This window comes from Juglans regia, chromosome 13 (assembly GCF_001411555.2).
Source record: "Juglans regia cultivar Chandler chromosome 13, Walnut 2.0, whole genome shotgun sequence".
Lineage (NCBI taxonomy): Eukaryota > Viridiplantae > Streptophyta > Magnoliopsida > Fagales > Juglandaceae > Juglans > Juglans regia.
Window position 1 is genome coordinate 16839043 of NC_049913.1, and position 20425 is coordinate 16859467.

Consider the following 20425-nt stretch of genomic DNA (forward strand, 5'->3'; position numbering starts at 1 on the left):
ATTATCCTTTCGAGTGTCTGGAATAGAAGTTGGGGTTTTTAAGGAAAGTAAACTATGTGCCCTACCAAAGGTTGTCACTTGCAAGTTAGGAAAGAATTGGTGACAAGGGCAGAGGCTAATGATCTTATCTAGGGGTGTATGGGAACCGTCGGAACCGGCCGTGAACCGATCAGACCAACCACCGGAGCACGGAACCAGCAAAGAACCAGTCAGCGGTCGAGAGGAATTGAGGGAAAATCGATATCAGTGGTTCAGCGCCAGTTTGAACCCCTAGGAAACCGCTGAACTGGTTGATCCAAGTGAAACGACGATGTTTTAGAGGCTAAAAGTTAAAAAAAAAAATATAACAGAATGGCGCCATTTGGCTTTTAAATAGAGCCGTTTCAAAATGACTTAATAAGCCACCCCCCCCCCAACCCTCTTCTTCTTCCCCGCGTCGTCTTCTTCCTCTTTGCATCTCTTCTTCTTCCATGGTAGCGATGGCTTGAGGCTTTTTCCTCGTAACCTCAGTTACTCCTCCTTCACAGAAGACGCCGACGGTGGACTGAAGACCGCATCGACACACGTTGAAACCGATATGATCAGTTTTCTCTTCCCAAACCCACGGTTTCGGCCAGTTCTATTGACCCATGGCAGACGTCGGTGGTGTATCAATTTTGTGCCGAAACCGACACCGAACCCATTGGTGTACAACCCTAATCTTATCTAACGAACCTGACTTTGAGAAAATGAGTGCATAAGGAAGTAACGGATATACTAGCAATAAGAGAATTCCCTAAGGATACTTCAGCGAGAGAAATAGAATTTGCAACTAACTTAGGTACTATTCAAGTTCATAGGGCACCCTATAGAATGGACCCAACATAACTGAAGGAACTAAAGGGTCAACTGCATGAGTTATTGGTAAAAGGATTCATTAGATCTAGTCCTCGCCTTGGGGAGTGTCGATACTATTTTTGAGGAAGAATGATGGAACCTTTAGGATATGTATCGATTATAGGGAGTTGAATAATATGACAATCAAGAATAGGTACCTATTACCTAGAATAGATGACCTATTCGACCAACTGCAAGGAGTTGCAGTCTTTTCCAAGATCAATCTCATTATGGGATACCATCAACTGAGGATTAAGGAAAGTGATGTGTCTAAGACGGCTTTTCAAACCAGATATGGTCACTACAAGTTCATTGTAATGCCTTTCGATTTATCAAATGCCCCAGTAGCTTTCATGGATCTTATGAATAGAATGTTTCGACAATTCTTAGACTTATTTGTGGTAGTATTGATAGATGACATCCTCATATATTTTAGAAATGCTAAGGAACATAGGGATTACTTGAGAATAGTGTTGAGGACCCTTTAGGAACACCAATTGTATGCCAAACTTAGTAAGTGTGAGTTTTGGTTAGAAGAAATAAGATTTTTAGGTCACATAGTGATGGGTGAAGGAATCATGGTAGACCTCAGCAAAGTGGAGATAATGATAGATTGGAGACAACCTACCACCGTACAAGAGGTTAGGAGTTTCTTAGAGTTAGCCAATTATTACCATAGATTCATGGAGGGATTTTCTACATTATCAAGCCCTCTCACGTATTGACCAAGAATGATGTTAAGTTTGTCTGGATTGAGTAGTGTGAGCGAAGCTTTAAGGAACTAAAGAGGCCATTAGCTATCGCCCCTGTTTTGGCACTACCAGAACCAAACATACCATTTATAACATTCAGTGACTCGTCTAAATATGGTTTAGGATGCATTCTGATGTAGGAAGGTAAGGTGATTGCCTATGCCTCTAGACAATTAAAGGATTATAAAAGAAATTACTCCACCCATGACATGAAATATGGTTGAAGATACATTTGTGTTTTATTTCATTACACCCAATAACGCTCCATTTAAATTTCTCAGCCAAGTCATAGTTACAAATCCCAAAAAATAATTAAACAAAAAAACAAAGGAATAAATTTGCAAATAAATAGAGTTGCCCTCAAATAGGTTAAACATACAATCTTTTAAGATGCAGTCAGTTTCGATTTATTGATCTTATAATTATTTTACATTTTACAACTTTATTTAAAATGGAAAATAGTTATGCAAAGTTGAAATTATTTTTAATGAAGTTGTACAATTATATTAATTGATTATAAAATAAATTATATAAGAATATTAAAAGAATTATACATATATCATTATCAAAATAAAAATACTGGGCATATATCAACCGACACAGTCCACAGTCCTAACAAAACCCAATGGCCCAAGTAAACAGTTGTTGTGGCCAGTGTTTGGGCTGCTGATCTGGGTTCACGGATTATTTTTAATGAAGTTGTACAATTATATTAATTGATTATAAAATAAATTATATAAGAATATTAAAAGAATTATACATATATCATTATCAAAATAAAAATACTGGGCATATATCAACCGAAACAGTCCACAGTCCTAACAAAACCCAATGGCCCAAGTAAACAGTTGTTGTGGCCATTGTTTGGGCTGCTGATCTGGGTTCACGGAAAGCCAACCCAACGCACTTCTTTACTTAAAATTCCTCACTTCACTCGCTTGTAGTCTAGGGTTTTTGTCGTTCTACGCCGCTATAAAGCCGTTCTCTTAGCACGCTGGGAATCCACCTCCCAGTCAAGTTTTGATAGCGGGTATGCTCCTTTCTCTCTTTTGTAGATTCAGATCCTAGCTCACTTGATGATTGGTTTTTATCTTTCATTTGGGTGCCGTGCATTATGTGGGTATGGTTGTCTCTGATGATGATTCAAGTTGAAAAACTTTCGTTCTTCTGAGAAAGAAAACTCGTGAGGAATGCTTATGGAGACCTGAACTGAAGGGACATATTTTGGATCATACTTGTTTCTTCCATTTTTACGTTCATTTACTTTGTTGACTCTTTTCATTTTCTCGATTCACTTTTTGGCTCCTGTTTTATGGGTTGACATGTATTGATAATCGTTTTTCTTTGTTGATTTGTTTTCCTTTTGGACTTATGTTGTAGCTTTTATATTTTGTTTTAGTGTGGTTGAAAAAGAAGTTTAAAGGCTTTGCCATCGGATCAGTTATTAATTAGATGTGAAATCTTATGTTTTGGCCATTGAGAGAAGTTTTAACTCGGGTTTTCTGAATGATGAAAAGTTTCGGGCCGTATAAGCTATAAGGTAGGACCATGCTGAGAAGACTTAAGAAGGGTTTTAATTTTCTTTTATTCAACGAAATGGAGTTTCTGAGATTAAAGTTTTAGATTCCTTTTTGCTTTCCTACAATTGTACGCAAAAAGTTACTAATATGCATCGCCTCTGAGGATGAATAGAAAAATACTTTCCGAGATGTTTCATGCGGAAAATTTTTGGAGACCTGAACTGAAGAGGCAGTACTGTATATATCTTTTCCCTTACTTTACTTCCGAACTAGTGGGTAATTTTTTCCTCAATTTGGGGATTTTTTTTTTCTCCGATGGTCATACTTCTCGGTGGAAGGTTTTGAAAATTACTTGGTGTATGTGCAAAATGTTGTTAACAAAACCACTTGTCCTGTTTATTTAAGCATTTGGTATTATCAATTAACAGAATATGCATTGCCTTTGAGGATGAATAGAAAATAACTTTCGTTCTTCCGAGATGTTCTTTGCGGAAAAGTTTTTGGAGACCTGAACTGAAGAGGCATTACTAAATATATTTTTTCCCTGTCTTAATTTCCAAACTAGTGGTTCATGTTTTCCTCCATTATGGTCTCTTTCAATGGTCATACTTCTCTGTTTAAGGTTTTTAAAATTACTTGGTGTATATGCAAAAAGTTTCTAACAAAATCACTTCTCTTAATATTTAAGTAATCAAATTGAAGAACATGCATTGCCTCTGAGGATGAATACAAAATAACTTTCGTTCTTCTGAGATGTTCCATGCAGAGCAAGTTTTGGAGACCTGAACTGAAGGGGCATTACTAAAAATATTTTTTCCCCTCTCTTAACTTCTGGTAGTTGTTCTTATTTTCCTCCATTATAGTTCTCTGTGGAAGATTTTGAAGCTTGGTGTATATGCAAAAAGTTGCCAACAAAATCACTTGTTGTGTATTGTTTTAGCAATCAATATCAGCGATTAAAGAATATGTATTGCCTCTGAGGATGAATAGAAAATAACTTTCGTTCTTCCGAGATGTTCCATGCGGAGAAAGTTTTGGAGACCTGAACTGAAGGGGCATTACTGAAAATATTTTTTCCCTCTCTTAACTTTTCATGTTTTCCTCCATTTTAGTTTTTTTCAATGGTTATTCTTCTCTGTGGGAGATTTTGAAACTTGGTGTATATGCAAAAAGTTGCTAACAAAATCACTTGTGTTTAGTATTCAAGCAATCAATATCAGTGGTTAAAGAATATGTATTGCCTTTGAGGATGAATAGAAAATAAATTTTGTTCTTCCAAGAGGCATTACGAAATATATTTGTGATGCCCCAAGGGAGGCTCAAGTCACATTTGGGCATATACTCTGAAAAGACTAATCAATGATATAGTTGGGGCTCCATTAGAGCCATTATAAAGAACAAGAACTTCTCATTTCCAAGTAATGTGGGATCTCATACACCACCAACCCTTATCACTTACCAATCAGTATGGGTTATAACAATCTCCTCCCTTAAATTCTCGAAGTCCTTGAGCCAATCCATCGTAGGTGACACTACTCAAGTCCCATATTTATGGTTGAGATAGACTCTGATATCATTTCTAACATTCCAATAGATGCCCAAGCCACATCTGGACATATACTCTAAAATGATTAGTTAATGGTACAATTGGAGCCTCATTGGTACGATTATAAAGAGCAAGAACTTCTTATTCCTAATCAATGTGGGATCCTATATATCACCTACCCTTATCATTCACTTTGGTGTATCACAATATGTTTTCCATCTCTCTTCAATTTAAAACCAGTAGTTCATGTTTCCTTCAATTTTGAATTTTGTTTGTTTTTTTTCAATGTCATACTTCTTCATGGAAGGTGTTGAATCTTTGTTAGTGTATCTCATGGTACATTTATTTAGGTTTCTTTTCTTTTTCCTTTTGAAGTTTTTTTTATGGCATTTGGTAAAACACGTGTATTTATATGATATTTAGGCTCAGAAGCTGAGAAAGTGGTTTTTATCCTTTTGATCTGTTTAAACTGTATTGATTAATTTAATGGATATTGGAGGTATTTTGTCTTTAATGACTTTTAAAGTTAAACTCACGGTCCTCCTAGGTTTGCTAATGCTTAAAGACTTGGGGGAGATTTGAGCTGAAGAGTATGTTAAGAGATCTCTTGATGCCTTTCTGGTTAGATTTAATTCTAAGTGTTGTTGTACTTGAGGAACTTATGTCAATTTTTGTTTAGTAATTTATATTTGCACTCATTAATGAAAATGGTAACGATTTGAAGTATGACATAAGCCAGTTTTTGGCATTTTGCCGTCTCCCAATTTTCTTAAATGTTCTTCTTGGGGTCTCAAATTGTTATTGATCACTTGTTATAAAAATGCTTATTGAATGACAACATAGCCTTAGAATATGATTGAGTTATCAGATCTATTCTGCACTTTATCTAGGTTTATTTTACACCAAATTATCGTTATGTTGTGGGTTTCATTTTCTTCAGTTATAAGATGACTAAATATATTGTATATGGTACTTTCATCATTTCAGGGTTTGATATTTACAGAGTATCTTTCTGATCTAGTTCATTATTTTTTTTATTGTTCTTTCCTTGTGCAAAATTTTGCAACTGAATGGGCATATATTCAAAATTTAAGCGATTTTTTTTTTGTTTAAAATTCATTTTAAAAATGTCGTCTATATTGTCATTACACCATTTAACCGATATTTTTGTTGGGTATGATCTTTGCTATGGGGTCTTGTCTCCAGTACTTGGTTGAAGAAAACCTCAGGCAGCTCCACTTCTTCCCTTTTATTTTGTGAATTTATTCCACAATTTTTGGTTTAATTCCTTCAATTGCTGAATCTTATTATTTTTTTTTTGTTCATTTTCCGTATTCTCTTTCCAGCCGGGCGATGGAAGAAGAAGTAAGCAATGTTTCATGGGTTTTAACAGCATGTATACACAATTTGTTCATCTTTTTCCATTTTTTCTCTGCATATGCATGTTATTCACGCAACAGTTAAATTTTATAACCCTACTACCCTACTATCTCAATTTTACAATCTAGTTATATTTCTACAGGATTAGTTTTTCCTTTTATCATTCTTAAATTTGTTATGGTCATCTTTTGTTGGTGTATATGTTTCTGTTAATTTCATCCAATATGTGACTCATTTCTTTTAGAAGCCATGCGAATTGTTATTTTCATATTTGTCAAATATGATTATCACAGGGTACCAATAATGAGGAAGAGGAATTCAACACTGGACCACTTTCTGTTCTGATGATGAGTGTTAAAAACAACACCCAGGTGGTTTTCTCATTCCAACATGGTTCCTGGTGCCCCAATTAAATTCTCCCAATGGAGACGGGTAACCCTGCTTACTTGGGCCTCCACGTGGACATGAAATGTTGTGTTATTTAGGGGTGTAAATTGAAATCGGAAAACCAGTCCGGGAATGTGAAAACTGGCCGGTTCCAGTTTTAATATTTTTCGGTCCGGACTGGTTGATAAAAATATATATATATATAAATAATATTTGTATTATTGTATATATAAGTTTTATACAAAATATTTTATATATCGTGCTACAGCCCCCGCTGGGGGCTCCCGTTGGGGGCAATTGGCAAATATTGTATGTGTTTTTTTTAAGTTGTTTTTTATATAATATTTTTTAATATTTTTTAAAAAATAAATTAAATTTAGAACATCATTAAAAACACTTTCTTAATCAAGAAGTAAAAAAAAGTTATTAAAAAATACTTCCTTAATCACAAAGTAAAATAAAAAATTATAAAAAAATATTTTATATTTTACTTCGTGATTAAGAAAGTATTATTTAATAATATTATAAATTTTTTTATTTTTTAAAATATTTAAAATCATTAAAAACATCTATATAAAAAAAGAATTAAAAAATACACATGATAAAATACACTAGAGCTCCAGCAGGAGCTCCCAACGGGAGCCCCCAGCGGGAGCTCCAGCATTATCCATATTAATATATATAAGTTTTATATATTATGAATAATTATAAAATGTTAATACTAAATCATTAAAAGTTTATAACTAATACTAATAGTTTAATATAAACTAATGACTATGGTTATACTTATAATTAATATTGTAAGTTTTTACTAAAAGTTTATGACTAATACTAATATTAAATATATAGTTTATAACTAATATTAATATATAACTTATAACTATACTAATAGTATAATATTAATACTATTATATAATCTAATATATTATTTAGCTGTACTAATATATAAGTCTATAACTAGTAGTTATAAACTATTTAACTAATACTACTAATATAGACTATAGATTATAGTTATATTTATTATTAATATTAAAAGTTTTTATTAAAAGTTTATAACTAATACTAATATTAAATATATATTATATAACTAATACTGATGTATAACTATACTAATAGTCTGATATAGTCTATAATTATACTTATACTAATATAGCTATACTAAATCACTAAAAATTTGTAACTAATATTAATATATAACTATACTAATAGATTAATATTAATACTATTATATAGTCTAATATATTATATAGAAATACTAATAAGCAAGTCTATAACTATTTAACTAATACTGATAGTTTAATATGGACAATAGACTATAGTTATAGTTATACTAATATAGTTATACTAAATCACTATAATTAATAGTAATATGCTAATATTAAAACTATTATATAGTCTAATATATTATATAGCTATACTAATATATAAGTCTATAACTATTTAACTAATATTAATAGTTTAATGTAGACTATAGTTATAGTTATACTAAATCACCACAACTAATACTAATATATAACTATACTAGTAGGCATATTAATAATTTAATACTATTAGACTAGTCTAATTTATTATATAACTATACTAATATATAATTCTATAACTATTTAACTAACACTAATAGTGTAATATAAACTATAGACTATAGTTATACTTTTACTAATATAATTATACTAAATCACTATAACTAATACTAATATATAACTATACTAATATGCTAATATTAATACTATTAGACTTAGGTATATTAAATGTATTACAAATATATATATAGTTATATTAAATCACTATAATCACTATAGTCTATTAAATGTATTACAATTTACAAATAGCTAGCACTCCTCCATTGTTACGAAAAATATTAAAAAGGTTCAAAAACTTTGTTCAGGGCCGCCTAACCAGTTCAGGATGTCGGGGAAGAGAGTTTTCAACTCCCTAATTCTGAAATATTTTATTGTTATACTTTTAGTGCTGCAAGGAAATTGTGGGAGCCTTGCAGGTTCTTTAGCAAGAACGGAAGGAATCCATTTCGAAAGGCAAGTCCTTGTACTTGAACGGCTTCACTGCATACTGGATGATGTACATTGCATCTGACCCTTCGACCAGGGCCAAGGATCTACTTACGGTGCTGCCAATTGCCATGGATATGAATTGAAAACCAAACAGTACGAAAATCAAAGAATATTCAAACAAGAACAGAAAAACATAAGTGGAGAAGAAACATGAAGAAGAAGAAGAATGCCGTATTCTTTTCTGTAGGAATGGATTTTTGTATGTGTAATGTGTAGTCAAGTTGCCATAACTCATTTTAGAAGCGAATTAGGTTTAAATGTCCCACAGGGCATCGGTCTTCACGCTAGGGTGTTAAGGTCCTACAGGTACTCGACGATGGTATCTAGCTCGGAAAAGAGTCCATGTTACCCAGATGTATGCTTACAGGAGCTTGGAAATCTACATGTCGGGCATTGATTTGTGAATGTTCCAAACTAGATCTACTTAACATGTGGAGCAAGTATTATTAGTAGTTTGACAAGTTGCAGGATAAGAGAAATTTGAGCTACCTATGCAAGTTTTGCATGAGCATCGGTAGGACACCAGTTAAAACCGTCTTGCTGAACTAGTTTTTCGCAGGACTAACATTTTGATATTTGATCAGTTCTGTCCTTGTGAAGTTACCTGTGGCCCATTAGTAATCGAGCCGAGCCAAGTTGGTCTTTGGCTTGTTGAGATTTTTTTTTTTTTAAATTTTTTGTTCGAGTTCGACTTGATAAGCTAAATTCTCAATTTGAGTTCGAGCTCGTTCTACAAACGAGTTCGAGTCGAGCTCGAGTTTGAATTGTTAATTTTTTTATTTTTTTAAAAAGATTTAATAATTAATAAATTAAATAAATAAAAACAGAAAATATTTAATATTGAATTTATATAACTAACAAGTATAATTTCTATTGAATTATAAAATTTTAAAAAATTTATAAATAATTAATATTTAACTATTTGATATTTATCTAAAATAACAATATAGTATAAGCCTACATATATTATTAATACATATACTTAATATTATAGCATATATTTATTTCGTATATGATTTCTACATACTAGTATATGAAATTATTAAATTTTATCGATTAATCTATTATACAAATTATAAAATATACCTATGAAATATCTTCACTATATAGACATAAATAATTAGATTACATATTATATATTACATATTAATTATAAAAGTAGTATGCTTATATTATTAGCTAGTATATAAATATATATGTATATATACATACGTATATGTATATGTTTATCAATATTTGAATGAGTTTTAATCAAGTCGAGCTAATGAGTCGACTCAAGCATAAACGAGCGGGCCTTAACGAGCTTTAGTCGAGTCGAGTCGAGTTTTGTCGGGTATGTGTCATTTACAAATCGAGTGGGTATCTGCTTTCACGAACGAGCTTTTTTATTTTCACGAGTCGAGTTTAATTTGAGTTTAACTGAGCGGGCTATCGAATAGACTAGTTCATTTATAGTCTTACCACTAACAATTTCTTCAAGTAGGGTCTATATGATCTTGTTTTACTTTCTCAACAAGTCAAAGTTGTATTTGATAAATAAATGCAAGATTTACAAAAAGGGTGAGAAATAGACCCAATCAAAAAACAAAAAAACACTAATAATATCTAAATTGCAATAGTAATCATTAATAGCAGAGGCAACAGAGATGCTGAGTAGGGATCAATTTGGGTGGTGTTGATTGTTGAAGCTTCTGGATATTGGGTGCCAGATGGGTAGACTCGGTCACCTAAATAGCCTGATTTTGGATATTTTGATCATTGTTGGGTGTGGAAATTGATAAAATGACAAATCAAAACAACAATCGGAAGAGTTGGTGAGCATAGGATAGGATCAAGGTAGGCTTCGTAGAATGGCTAGGTGGGACAAAGGTAGGATTGGCCATCTTAGGGATATATAGTTAAGCTTGAACAGACGAATGCCATGCTAGGGGCTGGGAGGTGCAACAACGAAGGCGCTTTATGGCACAACACGTGTGTAGAGCACATGTACCACTGTAAGGGTACCCAAATGTGCTGTGTAGACATGAAACATATCAAAAGGCGCAGATTTGAGCACAAAAGACTAAAACAAGTGGAAGAAAAAAATATAAAAAGAGAGAAGGGTGGCTGGAAAGAGTCAAGGAAGGTGAAAAGAGGAGAGATCCAACAATAGGAGACCTATGTAAAAGTGGGCTTGAATGGTGGTGCAAGAAATGCAAGCCGAGGTGCTATTGGTGCGTAAAAAGGATGCAATTGACATTTTTATGCCAGCTATAAAAGGGGTTGTATCTCTCATAGCCGTCTCTATCCCCCCTCTCTCTCTCGTCTCAGCCATGCTATCAAGCTCCATTGTGTTTTGGCATTATTTTTACACATGTCACGGACGTGTTTTGTATTATCGTCAACGACTTTCAGTAGCTTGCAATCAGAAAATACATGGGGCTCGATGTATCTAGGGATACCTCTGATGCCTATGTTAGAATAGAATTTACAGATTGTTACATTTTTATGGTGATCAGAAGTTACCTCAAACATGTTCTTTGACCTCCATTTATAATAGATAGTGGAGGAGAGAGAGGGCTTGCCTCATGACTCAACCTTCTCTTATCCTTGCTAGAATGTAGCTTGTTAGGACTCTAAATCAACCGTTATGTTGGGAGAAATTAACATCCTTGGTGACTATCACGCTTGATAATCTTACCTATTATGTTATTAATTAGTAATTTAATGACACTTCACTTGAAATTGAATTTGGTAATGGCGCGTTATGGCTAATTGTGGGCCTTGGATCTTTGATATGTGGGCCCTTTTGATTGTGGGTTTGATGGCTACATTAAGCACTTCTTGTTTTGGCTGACGTAGTTGTCACTCTTCCCGTCCTCAAGCTTCTCCCCAAAAGATGGGGGTACTAGTTCTTATAGTTCGGACGACTTTGAGGGACATCATTGGTTTGCCACCACTTCACAAGCAAACCTAGAATTTGTGAGGAATTTGTATAGAAATCCTGATTCAGTCGTGTTGGAGGCACATGATATTATATGAGATAAACACAATATTTTTACTGATGCAATAGATACTAATAGTGTCAAATGTGCAATAAAGTCTAAGGTATATTTAATACAACAACATATATTAAATCTGATGAAGTCCCAAACTCCTAACACGAGTTTGGAAAACATTTATACTAGTAGCCTTAGTAAGAAGATCAACTACCATCTTATTAGTAGAGATATATTGTAGGACCATCTCGCCTCGCCTCGCGCAACAACATATTGAATGTAGTGAAAACGAATATCTATGTGTTTGGTTATCCCATGATATTTGGGATCCTTGACATATGCCAAAGTTTTCATACTATCACTGTATATCTTAACAACTTTATTTGCAAGAGCAGTAACCTCTAGGCTCTAAAAAAATCTCCTCAACCAAACAACCTCTTGTACAGTTGCTAAACAAGCAAAGTACTCTGACTCCATTGTGAACTAAGTAATGTATGATTATTTCTTGGCACACCAAGTAATAGCTCCCCACTAAGCACAAATGCGTAACTTGTCATGGACTTATGCTCATCTTTATCACTAGCCCAATCAACATCGCTATAACCTTTCAGTCTCATGTCTCCACCTTGATAGCAAATAATAATGTCTGCTGTCCCACGAAGATATTGAAAAATCATCTTAACCGCTTGCCAATGAACAAGTCCTGGGTTACTCTGGTAATGATTAACCAACCCAACTGCAAAGCAAATGTCAAGTTATATACAAAAACATAGTATACATCAGACTTCCAATTATACTTGCATAAGGAACTTGAGCTATTTCTTTCTTTTCCTCATCATTCTTAGGATAACGTTCTAGACTCAATATGTAACCCTTCTTAATTGTAGTTTCTATGGGTTTGGAGTTATGTATACGGAATTGTTCTAGAGTTTTCTTAATGCAAGTTTCTTGAGACAAACCAAAAAACTTCCTAGATTGACCTATTGAAATTTTAACTCTTAGTACATAATTTGCTTTATCCATGTCCTTCAACTCAAAAGTAGAGGACAACCACTCTTTTGTGGTGGCAATTATCTCCATGTTATTTCTAGCTAATAAGATGTCATCTACGTATAAAGACAACTAGAAAACCCTTCCCTATAAGTTTGACATACACACAAAGGTCTTCTTCTAGCATCTCAAAGCCAATTGAAGTAATGACCTCATGAAATCCAAAGTACCATTGTCTAGATGATTGTTTAAGGCCATAAATGGAACATTTCTGCTGGCATACTTTGCGCTTTTGTCCCTTAACCTTAAAACCAATAGGTTGATCCATATAACTTTCTTCGTCTAGTTCTCTATTGAGAAATGCAGTTTTCACATCCATCTAGAAAAGTTCCAAATCTAGATCTGCAACTATAGCTAGAATGAGGTGAATGGAAGCAAATCTCACCGCCGGGGAGAATGTTTCTTCATAATCTATACCCTCTATTTGGGTATAGCCCTTCGCCACGGGTAGGGCCTTATACTTTTCAATTGATCCATTTGCCTACACCTAATTTTTAAAACTCATTTGTTTCCAATAGATTTGCACCCAGGTGGAAGATCAACTAACTCCCAAACTTGGTTCTCTGCCATATAACTCATATAATCTCTCATAGTAGCTAGCCATTTATTTGAAATAGGTGAACTTAGTGCTTCCTCATATGAAGAAGGCTCATCAAAGTCACACGGAGTACACATGAAAGATTTCCCTTCAATCTCAAAATGACGACGAGAAATGGTTCCACGTTCGCTTCTACGTAACTGAGACTCTTGTGAGTCACTTTCTAATGATACACTTCTACTAGTAAGCAAGTCATTTAAACTATCTTTTGCGATTCTAGGATGTGATAATTCTCCACCCATATCAAAAGATGGTGTAACTTCCTCAAGTTTTTGCAACTCAAAAAGTTCAAGATCTTTCTTTGCTTCACCAATATTGAGAAAATCATTCTCAATAAAAGTGATATCACGCGACTCTATTTCAGTCGTTTCTCCGTTAGGATGTTCATAATACATTACATAACCCTTTGAGCTCTCTAAATATCTTACGAAGATATGTTTATTTGCTTTATGGCCAAGTTTTCCATATTTATAAGAAGTGGTGTGAATATAACCCGCATAATCCCAATGCCATAAATGTTCCAAACTAGATTTTCTGCTTTTCCATAATTCATATGAGGTTGAAGAAATAGAAGAAGGCATACGGTTCAAAATGTAGGTAGTAGCTAGAAGAGCATCCCCCAAAATGATATTGACAAGTTAGTTTGCATCATAATTGATTGAACCATTTCCAATAAGCTACGATTCCTCCTTTTTGCAACACCATTTTGTTGTAGTGTGCTGGGAATCGTTAATTGTTTGCGTATCCCCTTTTGCTCATAGTCCCTAAAACTCTTTAGATAAGTACTCTCGACCCCAATTAGTTTGTAGAATTTTTAAATGCTTTTCTTTTTGATTCTCAATCTCAACCACAAAGTGCTTGACGTAGTCAAATGCTTCAAAGCAATGGGAGATTATATAGATATAATTGAAACATGAGTAGTCGTCTATAAATGTGAGAAAATAAGAGGCACCATGTGTGTCTCCACATTCATAGGTCAACAAATATCAGAATGAACTAACTCTAAAGGATAACATGCCCTAGAAGCCTTTCCAAAAGGCTTCCTATAGGCCTTACCAACTAAAAAAGGCTCATACACAGGTAGGCTTATATTAGCGAGAGATATTATTGAGAGATTCCAATAGTTCTTCTCTACCTAGTCTAGCCATTCTATCTTTTCCTATGTGGTCTAGTCTAGCATGCCATTTTAATGAATTAGAAACAATATTATCATTATTTGTAGCCATAAAAGAAAATGAAGAATTATCTAAATTCAACATAAAGAAACCATTCGAAAGAAAACCATGTCTATACTAAGCCCTATCCAAATAAAAGTTCAGCTGAGGGCCATCAAAATGAAAAGTAAAACCAAGTTCTAACATATAAATAATTGAAAATAGATTACATTGAACACCAGGTGCATAAAGCATATCATGAAGAAGTAACAAGTGCCCTAGATGCATCCTAAGTTGGTAAGTGCCAACTCAAAGTACTGTTTGCCACCTGTCCTTGCCAGCACGCTTGCCTCTGCAATGCTTGACTATCATCCCATCCCTTAGCCCAATACTATTTGTTGCTCCAGAAGATCTCCCAGGTTGCTTGCACTTAGGTCTAAATGCCTTACACTTCCCAATTTGGAAAATAAGAATAATATTATGATGCACATTTATGTGCTCCGCCTCTAACTCCAAATGACGAGATATATCATCAAAATTCTTAATATTCTCATTGTGTCTTAACATTTGCCCCCATGTTGATTAGGACAGATAGTATGACAACGGTAACTTCTTGTTCATCATTGAAACTATTGTCATAAGCCTTTAGATCACAAATCAAGGCAAACATGGACCTCAAATGCTTAGTCAGGGTATGTTTAGGGTCCCTAACATACTGCTCAAACTTCGTAGTGAGAGCACGAAGCCTAGTAGCTGATGTCTCCCCATAGGCAATTTTTAGCTAGTCTCACATATCTTGAGCAATTGAGCAATTCTCAAACTTCTCAATAAGATAATTGTACATGCTGCTAAGCATGGTAAAGCGTGCACACCAATCTTTCTTTGCCCCTTCCATATCACGACGATGTTGGGAAGTATTCCCTTCCTCAAGTGTATCATAAGGTTGGGCAGATTTTCTAGAACTTCTTGTTCATTAAGTATATATTTGATCTTCCTATGCCACATATCAGAGTTGGTTCTATACAGTTTCTATTCTTTAGTAAGGTCAACAACTATGTTCTTTGTGGTCATTATCACTATATTGCGAGATTAACATTAACACATATTTAATTTTATTTCAAAATCTAACTAAACTATGAAATTCCTTCCTACATAATGAGATCAAAATTTTGCAAAAAACTAGTAATCATCTCTCACTATATAAGTCAAAATACTACATCTAATTAATTTTGAAAAAAATTTATAGACGATTCTTAAAAAAAACTCATAACTCATGCATATATATATAATTCATTCATCAAATATGAAAGACCCATAATTATGGTGCTAACATTGCGCATAGGCTCCACCTGAAGCCTTATTAGTAATTTGGTGCATCATGTTAAAGTGATCTTAAAGTATATTGATAGAGGTGAAACACATCCCTTTACATGGCCTCAATAATAAAATTACATTCCAAATATTACATTTTCAAAGAAAATCATACTACAAACCTTTTAGGAAAATAATAAACAAATAGGGATACAACGTCATCGATATACTTATAAATTGCACCTTATCCATTCACATAAAAATAAATACATACATTACATATAAAATTACATTCTGAATATTACATTTTCAAAAAAAATCCTACTACATATATTCTAAGAAAACAATAAATAAATAGGCATGCCACATCATTGATATACTTATAAATTGCACCTTATCCATTCACATAAAAATAAATACATACATTACACATGAGCACAACAAATTACCAGGCATTGTCAACTATATCTATTTTAATTAAAAAATAATAATGAACTCAACATCCAATCATAAAGGTATGCATGATGGTTCAATGGATAGATAAACCACATTCTCAACTAATGAGAAGGGTTGAATAGATCATCAAATTTAGAGACACATATTCAATATGGACATACATTTAACAATATCAATTCAATACATGCATTCACAAATAATCTATATAAATGTTCATATAACACATGAAAATTGGACTTGAAGAAGTATAAAAAGTGTCCCAAAAATAATTTTTATTATTATCAAATTTTTTTAAAGCATTTTAATAAAAATGATTTAAAAAATATTTTTTCGGCTCTTAGCTTCAACAAAACAATATATGAATCAACTTTAGATACCAACACAAGAGTAGACTTGCCACACGTGACCAAAAGTGGAAACCGGAAGCTGCTGCACATGTCCCCATGCTCCTCCTATGCATGTGGGCTTCGTTTTGGGTCTAGAGGCTATCTTGCCTCTACTTCACTTCCCACGGTGGAAAGTGTATATCACTTCCGTCATTCTTGGTGTTTTCTGATGTACAAACACAAAGTTCAGTTATTTTAATGTATATTTGTATCTATAACATAATTAAAAATGCACCTGTAGTGCAAGGGTGTGTAGTACACTCTCTCTCCATGGACAAGAATGAGATTGGTAAAAAAGTTACTATTCATTATATTCTTCCTCAACCCAAATTTCTAATTTTTCTTGATTTTGACCCATTTTTAATTGATCATAACTTACTCATATTAAGTCCAAATTAAGCGTATGATATGTCAAATTAAAACTTATGAACCCAGCTTTATAACCATATAAAATCTTAGAAAATAACATTTGGTTAGTTCAAAGTTGGTTCAAAGTCACGATTTGAACATGTACGTTAAAATTAGGGTTTCAAATTTCTTATTCTAAATGCGACGAAACATCACCAAATCTGAGGGACATATTTTTGACATTATAAGAAATATTTTTATGTAAATAACTTAACATTAAACTTGTCATACCATAGCCTCTAATGAAAAATCCAAAATATAAGCAGTCACAGCATATCATGAATTACATGCTTTTAAACTCGTTCCAAAGCATCAAACAACATGTAACTATATTCATATGGGCAAAAACAAGCAGCATATACTTTGATACCAATGTTAAATAAGCTTAATTTGAATTACCTTAAGTGGAGCGAAATCCCCACCAATCCGAATCTTTGTTCTTCTTACAGCCCACGTCACTTTGTTATGGTTGCACATTTGTGTTGCTTAGGAGGCTATTAGAATCTCCTAAATAATTCCACACTTCAAGATCTAGAGATCTAGATGGTTTCTCTAGGAAATTGTATAGAGAAAGGATAACTTTTCTTTTATACGTTCACTTTTTCACTATTGTTATTAATGTACGTAAAACTCTCATTTATAAAGTTTTCTAATAGATAGTTAATTAACTTTCCTGAAAGTTAAGTTTTAGTGGTGGGGAGTTAATTAACTACTTGTAACTTTCTCACCCATGTGGATACAATATAAATTATGGGGTACCCACTACAAACATAATCAATAAATCATACAAAATTAGAGAGAGTTAAAGACCCATGTTTTTTTAGAACCATCCGGTATTTATCAACATTTCTTATTATCATATACATTCTTGTTTTTTTTTTTTTTTGTTTTCTAATATTAAAAAAAATAGCAGGAATGCACCCGTACCTAGCATTTTTCTTTACAAATTAACCAACGTCCTTCCTAGAGTACCGAGTTTTTGAAGTGAAAATCTTACTTATTAGGATTAAGGTCTCATTTATTTTCGAAGATGATATGAGATTTTTTGAGATATATGTGAATAATGTTGAGATATTTGAGTTGAGATGAGATTAGATTAGATAGTTTTTAAAAATATGTGTGTTTGTTTATAGAGATGAGATGAGATGATTTTGACTCTTTTTGGAGAACTTGATAAAGTTGAGTGGGACCTACCAATTATTGATAATATTTATGAAAAAGAAAAAAGATGAGATGCTACTGACGTTTTTGTAGATAACAACATCCACTGGTGGCCTGCCACGTGTCTCCAGTTTCTCTCAATGGTGGACCGCATTGCAGAGGAATAAAAAAAAAAAGAGTCCTTCTATTCACCTTCCCCTTTTTCTCATACGGCACAAGGTGAAGGTGATTTTTTATGTTAAACGCTCGTTTAGTTAAACCTAAAATTATACCCTTTCGAATTCATTTTTCCCCCTACACCCACATTCTTCCTCCATTCTTCTTCCAGCCAGCAGAGCCAGCAGCCTCTTCTTCCTCCGACAGAGGCCATTTCACTTTCGCCACCATCTGGGACTACCGACGAGAAGCTATCCACGACGGACCCACCGCCAACATCAGCTTGCATCGACGAGTCTTCAGCTCCACGTTCAACGTCACAGGTTTTTGCCTTTTTTTTTTTTTTTCCTGTTTTATAATCTTTGAGCCATTTCCGTTTTTCTTATGTGTTACAATCTCGTTTTTATGTTTTTCTTTCAACTTCAGCTCGCTTCCAGATCAGTGCTGCTTGTTCCATTCTACGTGGAGCTCTCATTTGATGGTTTACCCCCTGTGTCAACTCTTGCAAAGAAAACAGAGCACCGAAAATCACAGTAGATAAAGTTTGGGTTTTTCTTTGCTTTAGTTTTTTTTTTTCCTACTATTGCCCGAAAATCACAGTATATTTGATAGATTTCATTTCTCAATTTGTTTGTGAACTTGGAACTTAGGGTTGGTGTTAGTGTAGGTTAATTTTTTTTTTATACGTCTTGTGTAAGAGTGGAAATTGCATTAAAAGCCAATTGGGTTGCACATATGAGTGCCGTTGCGAGGTGTTTTATTTTTTTGATGCGCTGTGTAATAGAGTTGATGAAGTATGAGAAAATTGCATTAAAAGTCAATTATTTTTTTATTTTAGTTTTCAATTAATGTATGATGTATGTAATTTAAATGTATGAGTAATCATTTTTTTGTTGTTGCTCCAGCTACATTTATGAACAACTAATATCTATATTTCTCAGCTGCATTTATGAATAAACATGCAGTGCAGGGATTCCTACCTATTAAAACAGACCATTATAATTCATTTCAAAACTATGATTCCTTTATACTAGTTTTTTTTAATGGAAAATTTACATGGTGATTGTCTATTGATTCACTAAAGTAGAATCTATTGAGGTTCATAAAATTCTACTTACCAAGGGATGGGAGAAGTGGGGGGAGAGATTTATAGAATTGCATTGGATAGAAAGCAGCGATAAACATAATTTTCACTATTGGAGAAGGCCGCAACCAAGAGAAAGAAGAAACAGGTACTCGGTTTTTTTTATTAATTGTATATATGTTGGATAGATGTTTGTTTAATTTCTAATAGATGTGTATTTTCTGACATTTTGGAAATTAGACTTGTAGAAAAATATTTGATGACGAACAAGTTGGAGTTGCTGAGGTCCCAGCCCCCCAAGTTGGTGCTAATGTTGAAGATGTTGTTGTTGGAACCCAATATAGTATTGTCACACAACAAACACCATCGGGCAATGATGAGAATTTGTGAAGCATTGTTTATGGGTTTCTTGAAGTATTTCTATTGAAGGTCGTGGTTGTAAAGAATGTATAGATTTGTGGGTGTTCAATGTGTATGAAAATCATTATTATATTTTTGATGGGTTATTTGAAGTATTTTGTAAAATGCTGGAGCCTTTTTGTTGGCGGTTGTGGTTGTAAAGAATGTACAGATAGTCGAATGCAGTACTTGTATAAAAATCATTATTATATAAATCATAGAAATCTTGAAGTATTTTGTGCACATTTATTTCGCTATTGTGGTTGTATGTGACAATTGTTGGTGGAATGTTTTTGGGATTATTAGAGGTTGTGCTAGCGTTGAGTTTTGCTTTTTATAGGTTGAGTTATACTTTGTTTTGCTGCATTTCATTTATTATAAATGCACCAGGTTGACTGTATGTGAGTTTTGCTCATTCAGGTTGAGCTTTGCCTTGTTTTGCTGCATTCCAATATTTTTCAATTTCGGTATGGCACCTTTTGGTATATAACATAACTAGTTATTTTGTTTTAAAAACAAAAAAAGGTTGCTGGATTTACAGGTTGCTGCATGTATATACAGCCTCTCTTATAGCATTTGCAAGATTATTCTTAATTAATTTGCCGTATATTCTTGCTTGCATGTATATATTCGTAATGCATGCTTAAGTGCGCTTATCTGCATGCATTACATCTTGAGCATTTTGCACTAGAGAGAGAGAGAGAGAGAGAGTGAAAAGGCCCTTATGTCAAAACCTGTCCATAACATTCATAAA

At 33.5% G+C, this 20425-nt stretch overlaps 1 long non-coding RNA gene and 5 other non-coding genes across 6 annotated transcripts; all 6 read left to right on the plus strand.

Moving 5' to 3' along the window:
- The first annotated feature begins 2756 nt into the window (after window positions 1-2756).
- LOC118344401 lies at window positions 2757-2847 on the plus strand. The gene has a single exon (XR_004798172.1). It is a non-coding gene; the product is annotated as a small nucleolar RNA Z159/U59 (small nucleolar RNA).
- Window positions 2848-3302: 455 nt separating this feature from the next.
- On the plus strand, window positions 3303-3379 carry LOC118344404. The gene has a single exon (XR_004798175.1). It is a non-coding gene; the product is annotated as a small nucleolar RNA Z159/U59 (small nucleolar RNA).
- Window positions 3380-3586: 207 nt separating this feature from the next.
- Window positions 3587-3671, plus strand: LOC118344403. The gene has a single exon (XR_004798174.1). It is a non-coding gene; the product is annotated as a small nucleolar RNA Z159/U59 (small nucleolar RNA).
- A 189-nt stretch (window positions 3672-3860) lies between these two features.
- LOC118344402 lies at window positions 3861-3945 on the plus strand. Its single transcript, XR_004798173.1, has one exon. It is a non-coding gene; the product is annotated as a small nucleolar RNA Z159/U59 (small nucleolar RNA).
- Window positions 3946-4120: 175 nt separating this feature from the next.
- On the plus strand, window positions 4121-4205 carry LOC118344399. Its single transcript, XR_004798171.1, has one exon. It is a non-coding gene; the product is annotated as a small nucleolar RNA Z159/U59 (small nucleolar RNA).
- A 14145-nt stretch (window positions 4206-18350) lies between these two features.
- Window positions 18351-19905, plus strand: LOC108981241. The gene is made up of 3 exons (XR_004797911.1): window positions 18351-18511; window positions 18615-18730; window positions 19513-19905. It is a non-coding gene; the product is annotated as an uncharacterized LOC108981241 (long non-coding RNA).
- Window positions 19906-20425: the final 520 nt, after the last annotated feature.